This window comes from Rattus norvegicus, chromosome 14 (assembly GCF_021556685.1).
Source record: "Rattus norvegicus strain SHRSP/BbbUtx chromosome 14, alternate assembly SHRSP_T2T, whole genome shotgun sequence".
NCBI lineage: Eukaryota > Metazoa > Chordata > Mammalia > Rodentia > Muridae > Rattus > Rattus norvegicus.
In genome coordinates, this window is record NC_141547.1 from 103,337,389 (window position 1) to 103,349,411 (window position 12,023).

Below are 12,023 nucleotides of genomic sequence, written 5' to 3' on the forward strand. Positions count from 1 at the left end.
GCAGTTCTTCATAACCACTCTGCTTGAAGTTGACCACTGATGCTGCCCTCCTTATTGCCTTTTAGTGGAGTCCGGTAAGTTCAGGTGGGAGGCTGAAGGCCTTGGAGTTGTTTCCCAGTGTCAGCTACTGATCTGACTGGAAGATTATAACTCTCAATTACAATTTAACATCACAATCAACATTTTAAACATTTTTATTTTTATATTTAGAGAAAAAAACAGAAAAGATGAATTTAGGGAAAATAAAAAGTGGTTATGGTCTTAACATGATTTTGATAATGATTAGTTAGATACCTGGTGTCAAGGAGACAGTAGAATCCATCAGATCTGATGCTTCATATATCCAGAATTATATATTTTTATTAAAGATCTAATACGGGTCGTGGAATTGTTTCTGCGCTTAAATTTCTCTATTGATCATGGTATTACTCACTTGTGAGAATAACTGAATCCACCTTTCTGACTCCTTTGGCTGTGTTTTAGAGCTGAACAGGATAGATAACCTTAGATTTTAACATTGTCTGACTCTGAGCTTTTATCATCAGACTTTAGGGCAAAAGTGCTTTTAAACTAATGTTATGCTGTCATTTATTTGGAAGGAGGTAAAATACTTACGGTATCATAAATTTTCTACTGATTTATTTACATGTTTTCAAATTTCGTCCTTTGGGGAATGAAGAAGCCTTCATTTTATTAAAGGCCATCACTAAGAAGAGCCCTTCCTACCAATACTATGCTCTCTGGAAAAAAAGACTATAAGCTTATCAATAAGTAATCTCAGCTATCAAGGAGTACTTCAGAGGCAACAAAGCAGGCAACAGAGGCAAGGGGAGCAGGGCTCGGAGGCGGGGCTCTGGACAGAAGGCGGAAGAGAGTGTCTCATGTTCCTGAACCCACAAATCTGCTGCATGAAATCTACTGAGAATGACTTAGGAGGGGGATCTGGGAGGCTTATGGGCATCATTTCACAATGGTCCGCTGGAATTTGTAACAATGAGACCAGAAATGGTCAGTAGAAATAGGATGGGTTGTGAGGGGAGAGACTGTCATGGAAGAAGTGATGGTGGATGTGAAATGTAACCCAATATACCAAAGGGTAACCCAGTATACCAAAGGGTAACCCAGTATAGTAGCAGCAACGAATTGCAGCCTCAGGGAGGCAGAAACAAGCCACAAGGAAGTACTCCAGGGACCTGTCTCTTATTAAAACAAACAAACAAAACAATTTTCCAGATTTTGAATTTAATTTTTAATTTATTGATTTTCAAAATTAATTATTTATCGTGTGAGCATGTGTTTGAGGGTGAGCATGTCAAGTTCAGAGGATAAATTTTGGGGCATTCTCCTGTGAGTTTCTGACTGATTCTCCTATCTCTGCTCTCTATCGCCTTTAGGGAATAGTGGGGTTAGTAATGCATACCATTGCAGCTGGCTTGCTCTATGGGTTCTGGTGAGAAAACATCAGATCATAGGCTTTTATGCAAGTTCTTTTACTCAGTAAACGATCTCGCAAGGCCTGCTCCAATTTAGCCATGTGTATTCAAAAACTATCAATTAAAGGTCTCTGGTATAACCAAAACTTTCTAAGCAGGGAAGATAGAGCTGTGGATAAAACAAACAGCTGCTCTTAATCGGCCTGCACTCTCACTGTGGGGTATGAAACAAAAGAGTAAAAAATACTCACACCCTACCCCCAGACCATGTGACTGTCAAATGTCACAGCTAGAGAGAGTAACCGAGAACAGGCGTGACTGCTGTTTCAGACATGTGGGTGGAGAAACATTTTTCATTTAACAGGATTTCAATTGAAAAAAAAAAAAACCTTAAGGGATTGAAAGAACTTGATGTGGACACCCAGGGAAGAAACATTCTAGGTGGAAAGATTAGCAAGCCCTGTGTTCTTAAGGCTGCAGTTTGCGGGTAGAGTGTAGGGCTCATGGAGGAAGGATTCCAGAGTCCTTGTAGGTGATCTTCTGAGTTTAATTTCAGAAAGCATTCTCAGAGGAAGTGCATGTGTGTTTAAAGGCCCCCGATGAAAACAAGCAGGACAGAAGGGGAAGATTATGACATGGGTTTTGGATGCATGAAGTTGAAGCCGCCCGTGGGGATGTCAGACATTACTGCTCACTGGATAGAGGGGACCAGAAGTTTTGGCAAGGTTTACAGATGTTGTAATCCTTAAAATACAGATGAAAGTTAAAACCAGATGATGGGCAGGATTACTTTGGGAAAACATGAAGAAAAGAGAATGAAGACAGAACAATTTGCTATTTTAAATTCATCTCCCCCTAAACCACCAAAGACAGCAGATCTGAGCAGACCACATTGGAGTCTTTTAATCTATGAATTTCCAGAGACTAACAGAGTAGGCCCTTGGGAAAGAGCTCAATGGCATTGCTATCATCGTGTCTGCTACAGGAAATAATCTTGCTTTCCCAACATTGAAAGTTGTCTTGCCTTGAAGTCTACTTTCTATTTTTTTTAATAGAGGGAAAGAAATAAGCCACAGCTATCCGTTGTCGAAAGCGTGAGCTATTATGATGTACAGGCTATGAATGCCACATGAACTGTAATAACAAGATGAAGTCAAATGGAGAAATTGATCTTACAATGAACATATTTAATAAATAACCCCTTGTCGATGGCTAAGCCAGAGAAGTCTTGGGTGACCCTTTAGATTTTGGCTGTCCTCAGTTAGTGCTTTGTGAAGAGGCAGCTTAATCTATCACCTGCAGGATAGAGTTAACTCACTAGCACCAGTGCAGTCCACTTGAGTGTAAAGTCTACACACTCTCTTTTGTAGACAAGGCACGTGCAGATTTTATGCCAGACTAAATGCAGACAGGGAAAAATGTACAATTTAACTAAAAGGAAGAAATTATAATAAGGCTGAAGAATAATCAGGATAGGCCACAGTTTCAGTCTCTGGGTGTATCTGGAGTTTTTTCCCCTTCATACAAAAAGTGGTATGGTTTCGGAGCTTCTCTGCTGTGGTGGGGGAATGCAGATTGCTTCAGCATCATGACGTTGGCATCACTCTCACCAGAGGGAGAGAGGGCATGAACATCAACCATACTCTTTACTGGTCCATCCTTCAGGACCACTCGCCTAGTCTGAACATGGCGCACTGGGAAGTCTGTGCACTGCTGAAAGAAGGGTAAAGTTGGAAAATCACTTTGAACTACTGTTTGATGGGTTTGATTTGAAAGTGAAATAGACGCGTTCCTTATGCCCTACCAATTTCACTCTTTGGTATTTACCCAAGGGCAAGGTAGGCATGTCTTCATACAAAATGCTTCTGCAAGAATATACACACCAGCTTTGTTGATAGACTAGTAACCCCTGAACAACTTGCTCTGTCAACAGAGTAAATGGTTGTGCTTATTGATACAACAAATGGGTGGGCTTCTAAGAATGAATAAAAGGAGCCAAGTACAAAAGAATTTGTAATGTTCTGTATTCCGTATTGAGGTTAGGAGGATATGAAATTAAAATGAGGTGTCAAAAATAAAGAAGGCCCTCCTATGGATGAGTAATAGGCTAGAAAGGCACATAGAACTCTGTGTTTAAAGGCATACTGTGTATCTTACTTTGATTGTTTTAGGAACTAATCAAATTCACAGCATTGTATCTTTCCATTTTAGTGTGCGTCAATTGTATTTCATAACGGTTAAAGTTTAAAAGCACTTGTTGTGTTTTTCCATTGCTGTGACAAACACTTAACCAAAGCCACCGAAGCCAAGAAAAGATGTTTATTTCTTTGTTTGTTTATTTTTGGATTGGGTGATTGGACTCACGGTTCAAGAGGGATACGGTTTATCCTAGTGTAGAGCACCTGGCTGCAGGAGGATGAAGCAGCTGGTCATGTTGCCGCTGCAGTCTGTCAGGAAAAAAAGGGAACAGAAATGGGCTAAGCAGTATAACGTCAAGGTAGGCCCCAGTGATCCACTTTCTCCAGTGAGGCTCCAGTGCCTAAAGGTTCTGGAAACCTCACTCTCAACCATGGGAGTAAGTATTCAAACCAGGTACTAGTGGGGAACATGTTGGTTTTAAGCCACATAAAGATTCAATACATTTCTGAAATAGTAGGTTACCAAGCTAAACATGGTGGTCAACACCCAGCCCTTAGAAGGCTGTGGCAGGTCAATTTAAACTTGAGCTTAAGGCCTGCCTAGGCGACCAATGATAATAATTCATTTGTATGGGGATGTCGGGGCACTAGGAGGAAAGGAGGAAGGTAAACTGTGATTGGAATGTAGTGTATGATAGATTAATTTATTAATAAATCAATTTAAAAGCATGACTTAAAAGACAAAAGGAAGATAATATTTATTTACACCTACAAAAATTTCATGTTAAAAATGTCAAAGTCATTATTAATATTATCAAAAATATTAAAGTTATACAGCTTGTGTTGAGTCATGTTTGGACTTCAATCCCAGTGTTGTTTAGCATAATGATTTGCTAATTTATTTTTATTTCAAAGATTCAGTTCATTGTCCTAAACATATAAAAAAGAGAGCTGCTAAGAAGGCGGAAAAACTTTATTAGAAAAAAATGCAGGAAAAGTTAGAAGTTTCCCCACCACCCTTGAAAATATCCAAACAGATTTTCTCTTTCAATTTGTGAAAGAAGACAGCCTCTTTTCAGCTGAATCTTATTAAGGTACCAAAGCATTGTGTAGCCAGATGAGAAAGCTGTGATTCAAAGGGTTCACGACACCTTCACTGACAATGCTTTCTCTGGGGCTGAGCCTGGAAAAGGAAAGGTGGCAGAGACCCGCCTCTGCATTGTAACCCCATCACCTGGCCTTGCTTCTCCAGCCTCCAGCTCCACCCACAGTAGCTCAGATGTATCTCAGAACAAGGTGACGGATGTGACTTTGTGGGAGAGGTCTAGTCCATCACAATTCTCAACCTCAAACTGGAGATAAAATTGGGAACTAAGATGCCTTTTTAGCTCCACTGGGAATTGAACAGAATGAAAATCTTTCTCTTTTTACTATTAGCTGACTTGTTTAACATACTCCCATTGATTAAAATCACCATAGTAAAGTGATTTTACCTAATTTTCTTTTTCTTTAAAATTCATCTATCTCTATCTATCTATCTATCTATCTATCTATCTATCTATCTATCTATCTATCTATCATCAATCCTATATAACAACACCTAATGTGAACCAACGACTGAACTAGTAGTCTTGCCTACCCTGGAAGTTAAACTGGAAACATGGAGAAGACATAACTATGGAGTTATTAGAGGAAACATTTAATGAGTGATTGGATCCAAATCACAGGTGATAGTAAGTGACCAGGTGAAGTTTTCCAATGCAGCCAAAAGTCGAGCAGAGAACTCATCATATTAGCATTTTGCCATGGCAGTAGGTATTTATTGAATTGAGTTATATATTACACAAGTCATGTATAAGAAGCAGTAAGAGGACAAGCTATTACTACCACTTATCTAGAGCAGTGCAGCTCCTAACTGTGCTCTAAAACCTGTCCTTTTGCTGACAGGCAAGTCCAGTTCTTGAGTATCATCATAGCAGCTTCTCTTGCATCAGACATTGACCATTAAGAAAACCACAACTGGTCTAAATGCAGAGATCAATTTATCACAGGGTGCCTGCTTCCAAGAAACCATCTACAGCACAACTCCTGCAGCTAAGGCTCTGGGCATCATGGAGAAGTGAATAGGAAGACTGTTAAGCTCTAGGGAACCAAGAAGCCCAATGCCATATTTTATCAGTGTTTTGAGAAGTTTGGTTGCTTTCCTTAAGTTTGATAGAGGTTAATACTTTTCTAAGCTGAATATATCTGTGCTTGTTGGGGGCAGGAATGACTCATTAAATGAATTTATGTACTGTCCTATTAATGCCCCGAATTTCACTGAATTCAAGTATGTATAGAAAAACTGTTAGGGATAAACACGATTCTATTTATCTAGTCTTAAAAAAATTTCTAGGGACAAAAAAATAAACAAAAAGCAAAACAAAACAACTCTAGAGGCAATAACTCTCTTGGAATATGAATCGCGATCCAGGATGATAGGAACTTAAGGATAAAAACCACCTCTGAACGTCTCTAACAGCAAATCTGAGGGGAAGGAAACTGCCTGCGAGAAAGAATTTGGGACACTTGAATTTAGAATATGGAGAGCCACTAATTAAAGACAATTTCTATTCCATTCCACTCTATTCTATAATTCCTGAACGCCCTTCCTGTCCTTATGCTGCTATCTCTTTAGATGTACCCCGAGTTGTCTGTTTCTTTGGATCACTAATGTTGACAGCAATGTTACTTCATGTACCTTTACTGTTACTTTTATTTAGATTCTATTTATCTAGTCTTAAAGAAAACACAACTCTCCTTCTTTCCACACTAGCCCCAATCAAATAGAGTGAGAGAGAAGATGAAGAGAGAGGGTGGGATAATTCAAAGGAATGAAATAAAGAAAAAAGAAGTGAAAGAGAGACAGAGGAAGGGTCAGGAAGTAGGAGTTTCTTAAATTAAGTAATTCCTAGACTTAAAAAGAAATGTTATTGATACATGATTCTTTATGTACAATAGCCATACTATTAAATTATTTGCAGATATTGTATCAGTGTAGTTATAAGAACTACATTCCTCCAAAGTTCATATGTTGAAGGTGAACCTCACACATTTAGACTCTAAGCATATTTGGAGAAAGAGCCTTTAAATGAGATCATTCCTACTGCAAAAGGACAGATACCCTTATAGGAATGGAAAGGGATGTCAGGGTTACTTGTAGAAAAAGAAGAGGCTATTGGTAGAAACAGGAAAAAGACAGCAATAATTTCTTTCTTTGGAAACTGCTACTTTTCTGCATTATAATATCTAATGATCATATGTTAATGGAATAAATTTAAATAACTGGAATAAAAAAATCAAGGCAACAATAAGAGAAACTTCACCTGCCATTTCTCTTCATCCACCAAGTGATAGCCAGTTTCACATGCCTACTTCTTAAACTATGTTTCTAAGCTTAACTGTTTCAGGGATATAAGAAATAATTTCAGATGACTCTTAAGGATAAAATAACATCACTAGAGTAACAGTAGTTTCAGTAATCATAATTATCGTTATTCAAAAGGAAGAATATATTTGGTTACTCTTATTAACTAGAACACAAAATAATGAGGAAGGGAGGAGAGGAGGGGAGGTCCTTCAAGGGGAAAGACCTTACTTAACATTCCTGATGTCATGGAAGCCAAACTTACAGAATCCACAGGTCAGTGCTGTTCCTGTAACTGGTGTTCTAGGTTGTTTCCTTGTTAGTGGAAATGTGTTGTTTTAACTTTTTCCACAGACAACTAGGGGAGGGAAAGCATTTTTACATTTTTCAAGTTAAAGTCCTTTATTAAGGGAAACCATTGCAGGGGATCAATGCAGGATCCTGGAGGAAGGAACTAAAGTAGAGAATTACGGAATGGTGCTACTTACTGGCTCACTGCTACTTCTGATTGCTCAACTTACTTTCCTATACAATCTGGATTTACCACTGTAGGGGGCAGCACCCCCTCCTCCATAATTCCTCAGAAATGCCCCACAAATATACCCTTCGGTCTAGTCTGGTGAAAGCAGTACCTCAGATTCCCTCTCCTGGGTATGTCCAGATTTGTGTCAACTTCCAGAATTAGTCAACACGAAATACTCTCTAGAGTCCTAGTTCCCATCATGAAAATGTGAGTCAAAGGCATGTTAGTTTTTCCTTAGCTTAATTACTTTAGCTCCCTCACTGAATGTCTATAAGTAAAACAGACAAAAACAGAAAACAAAACAAACAAAAAACATAAACAACCCAAGTCAGACAAAAACAAAACAAAACAAACCCCAAACAACAACAACAACAACAACAACAAAAAATGGGACTTTTTTATGTTGTTTTGTTTTTGTTTTTGTTTTGCCTTCTGGCTGCTGTTGTCACTTATTTGGTGCTTAGGGAAGCCAAAAGAAGGCATCAGGTCTCCTGGCACTGGAGTCACAGACAGATGTTAGCTGTCAGGAGGTCCTAGGACCACTCTGTAAGAGCAGCAAATGCTTTAAACCTCTAAGTAATTTCTTCAGTTATTTTATGTCACGCAAATAGTCACTGTAGTATGACCATAACAACTAGTTTGCTAGACTGTACTTATGAATGCTGTAGATGAAGTGTCCAAGAGTTCTAAGAAGTTGATGTGGTCTAAGTTCTCACCCTGGGAAGGTATGACTGTGGGAAGCTGTTCCCTTGGCATGACTGAACTAAGGAGAAGTGGGACCAGGACTACTCTTGAAGCAAGGTAACCAAGCAAAGGTACACAGGTAGTAAATGGGGCAGTGTGTGAACAATTAAGAATGCAATTTAGCTTAAGCAGAAATACACAATGGAGTCAGGAATGTGACTGATTTGGAGTGACTCGGAGCTAGATGTAAGTTAGTTCCGAGCTGGGCACAATAGAGCCCCATAAGCTTCCTGACTACTCACTCTTCAGTGAGTATGTTCTGCACAATGCAAACCAAACCTGGGGCTAGAGAGATGGCTCAGTGCTTAAGAAAACTAGCTGACTTACAGAGGACCCAGGTTCAATTCCCAGCACCCACATGGTGGCTTGCAGCTATCTCTAACTCCATTCCTAGGAAATCTGTGACTCCATGAGCACTGCACACTCATAGTACATAGATACCCAATCAGGCAAACAGTGAAACACACAAAATAAAAAGAAATATGAATCTCAAATAAAAAAGAAAGAAATTTATAAGTGGTTCTAGGAGACCTAAATTTCTTCTACAGAAAGCAGTTACAATTATTTAAATTTATAATATTTTCATGTAACAGTTGAATCCAAAATGCTAGAATATAGATTATTAACATTAACTATGGCCTGCACCCAGAACTGAACTGAACAGGTACCACAGCTCCCTGTACCCAAATCCTGGGGTAAAGAGAGCTGGACCCTCAGAAGTAAGAACACTCCTGAGATGTTAGAGGAGACAACTACTTTCTGCCCACATTCCTGACCCAAGAGGAAATCGCCTAGTGCAATCTGTGCCCTCTGGGCACAGGGAACTGGGGGCAGTCAGGGGCAGGAACCTTCAGTTTTCTGAGTTTGCCAAACGCTGAAAGACAGTCGCCAGGAGCTCCTCCTCACCTGGGTTAAGACCAACTTTTCTGCTCCAAGCTACCTGCTTGGTGGCCCCAGGACACACAAAGGGAGAAGTCCTCTGGGACAGGACACTCCCCTGCACCCAAATTCCATGGGGGAGAGAGCTGGACCCTCAGAAGTAAGGACACTCCTGAGATGTTAGAGGAGACAACTACTTTCTGCCTACATTCCTGACCCAAGAGGAAATTGCCTAGTGCAAGCAAGAGATGTCAGAATCATTGCCCTTATTTGCATGTGGAATGAAGGAATGATGTGATCGGAGACTAATAATGGCAGGAATTACCTAAGAGCAGTCAGGAGCAGGACCCTTCTGTTTTCTGCCTGTGCCAAGAGCTGAAAGCCAATCACCAGAAGTGCCTACACACCTGAGAGCACAGGTAAGACTAACTCTCCTGTGCCAAACAACCCTTCTGGAGGTTTCAGGTCACACAAACCCAGGAGCAGCTTTCTGTTCCCAGATCCAGGTGAAAGAAAGCAGGTCTACCAGAGTGCTGACACACAGGCCTACAGGTAGTTTAAGCCACTGTCAGAGACAGCAAGACAAGATAACACCAGAGACAACCTGATGGTGAGAAGCAAGAAAAGGAAGCTAAACAACAGAAACCAAGACTACATGGAATCATCAGAGCCAAGTTCACCCACCAAAGCAAATACTGGATATCCAAACACTCTGGAAAAGCAAGATTTAGATATGAAATCACATTTTATGATGATGATGATGGAGGACTTTAAGAAGGACATAAATAAATCCCTTAAATACAGGACCACAATTAAGTAGAATCCCTTAAAAAGGAAACACAAAAATCCCTTAAAGAATCCCTTAAAGGATTATAGGAAAACACAACCAAACAGGTGAAGGAAATAAACAAAACAATCCAGGATTTAAAAATGGAAATAGAAACAATAAAGAAAGCACAAAGGGAGACAACCCTGGAAATAGAAAACCTAGGGAAGAGATCAGAAGTCATAGATGCAAGCACTACCAACAGAATACAAGAGATAGAAGAGAGAATCTCACGGGCAGAAGAGACCATAGAACACATCAATACAACCATCAAAGATAATGTAAGACACAAAAAGCTCCTAGCCCTAAACATCCAGGAAATCCAGGACACAATGAAGAGATCAAACCTAAGGATGATTGGAATAGAAGAGAGTGAAGACTCCCAACTTAAATGGCCAGTGAATATTTTCAACAAAATTATAGAAGAAATCTTCCCTAACCTAAAGAAAGATGCTCATAAACATGCAAGAACCATACAGACCTCCAAATAGATTGGACCAGAAAAAATTCCTCCCATCACATAATAGTCAAAATACCAAATGCACAAAACAAAGAAAGAATTTTTAAAAGCAGTAAGGGAAAAAGGTCAAGTAACATATAAAGGCAGACCCATCAGAATTACACCAGACTTCTCACCAGAGACTATGAAAGTCACAAGATCCTGAGCAGATGTCATACAGACCCTAAGAGAACACAAATGCCAGCTCAGGCTACTATATCCAGTAAAGTCTCAATTAGCATAGTTGGAGAAACCAAGATATTCCATGACAAAACCAAATTTACACAATATCTTTCTACAGATCCAGCCCTACAAAGGATAATAGATGGAGAACTCCAACACAAGGAGGGAAACTATGCCCTAAAAAAGCAAGAAACTAATCTCCTTGCAACGACACCAAAAGAAGAGAGATACACAAACATGATTCCACCTCTAACAACAAAAATGACAGGAAACAACAATCACTATTCCTTAATATCTCTTAACATCAATGGACTTAATTCTCGAATAAAAGGGCATAAACTAACAGATTGGTTACCTAAAGAGGACACAGCATTTTGCTGCATATAGGAAACACACCTCAGAAACAAAGACAGATACTACTTGAGAGTAAAAGACTGAAAAACAACTTTTCAAGTGAATGGCCCCAAGAAACAAGCTGGCGTAGCCATTCTAATATTGAATAAAATTGACTTTTAACTAACAGTCACCAAAAAAGATAAGGAAGGACACTTCATATTCAACAAAGGAAAAATCCACCAAGATGAACTCTCAATCCTAAATATCTATGCTCCAAATACAAGAGCACCTACATTCATAAAAGAAACCTTACTAAAGCTCAAAGCACACACTGCACCTCACTCAATAATAGTAGATTTCACCACTCCACTCTCATCAATGGACAGATCATGGAAATAGAAATTAAACAGAAACATAGAGAAACTAGCAGATGTTATGAACCAAATGGACTAAACAGATATTTATAGAACATTTCATCCTCAAACAAAAGAATATACCTTCTCAGGATCACACAGTACCTTCTCCAAAATTGGCCATATAATCAGTCATAAGACAGGCCTCAACAGATACAAGATTTAAATAATCCCAGGCATTCTATCAGATCAACGCAGACTAAGGCTGGCCTTCAATAACAACAAAAACGACAGAAATCCCACATATACATGGGAGTTGAACAACACCCTACTCAATGATAACTTGGTCAAAGAAGACATAAAGAAAGAAATTAAAGACTTTTTAGAATTTAATGAAAATGAAGGCACAACAAAATTATGGGACACAATTGAAAGCAGTGCTAAGAGGAAAAATCATAGCTCTGAGTACCTCCAAAAAGAAACAAGAGAGAGCATACATACATTAGCAGATTGACAGCACTACTAAAAGCTCTAAAACAAAAGAAGCAAATACACCAAAAGGAATAGAGGACAGGAAATAACCAAACTCAGGGCTGAAATCAACCAAGTAGAAACAAAAAGGACCATACAAAGAATCGACAAAACTAGGAGCTGGTTCTTTGAGAAAATCAACATATTCTCAAATCAATGATTCAAAACATCA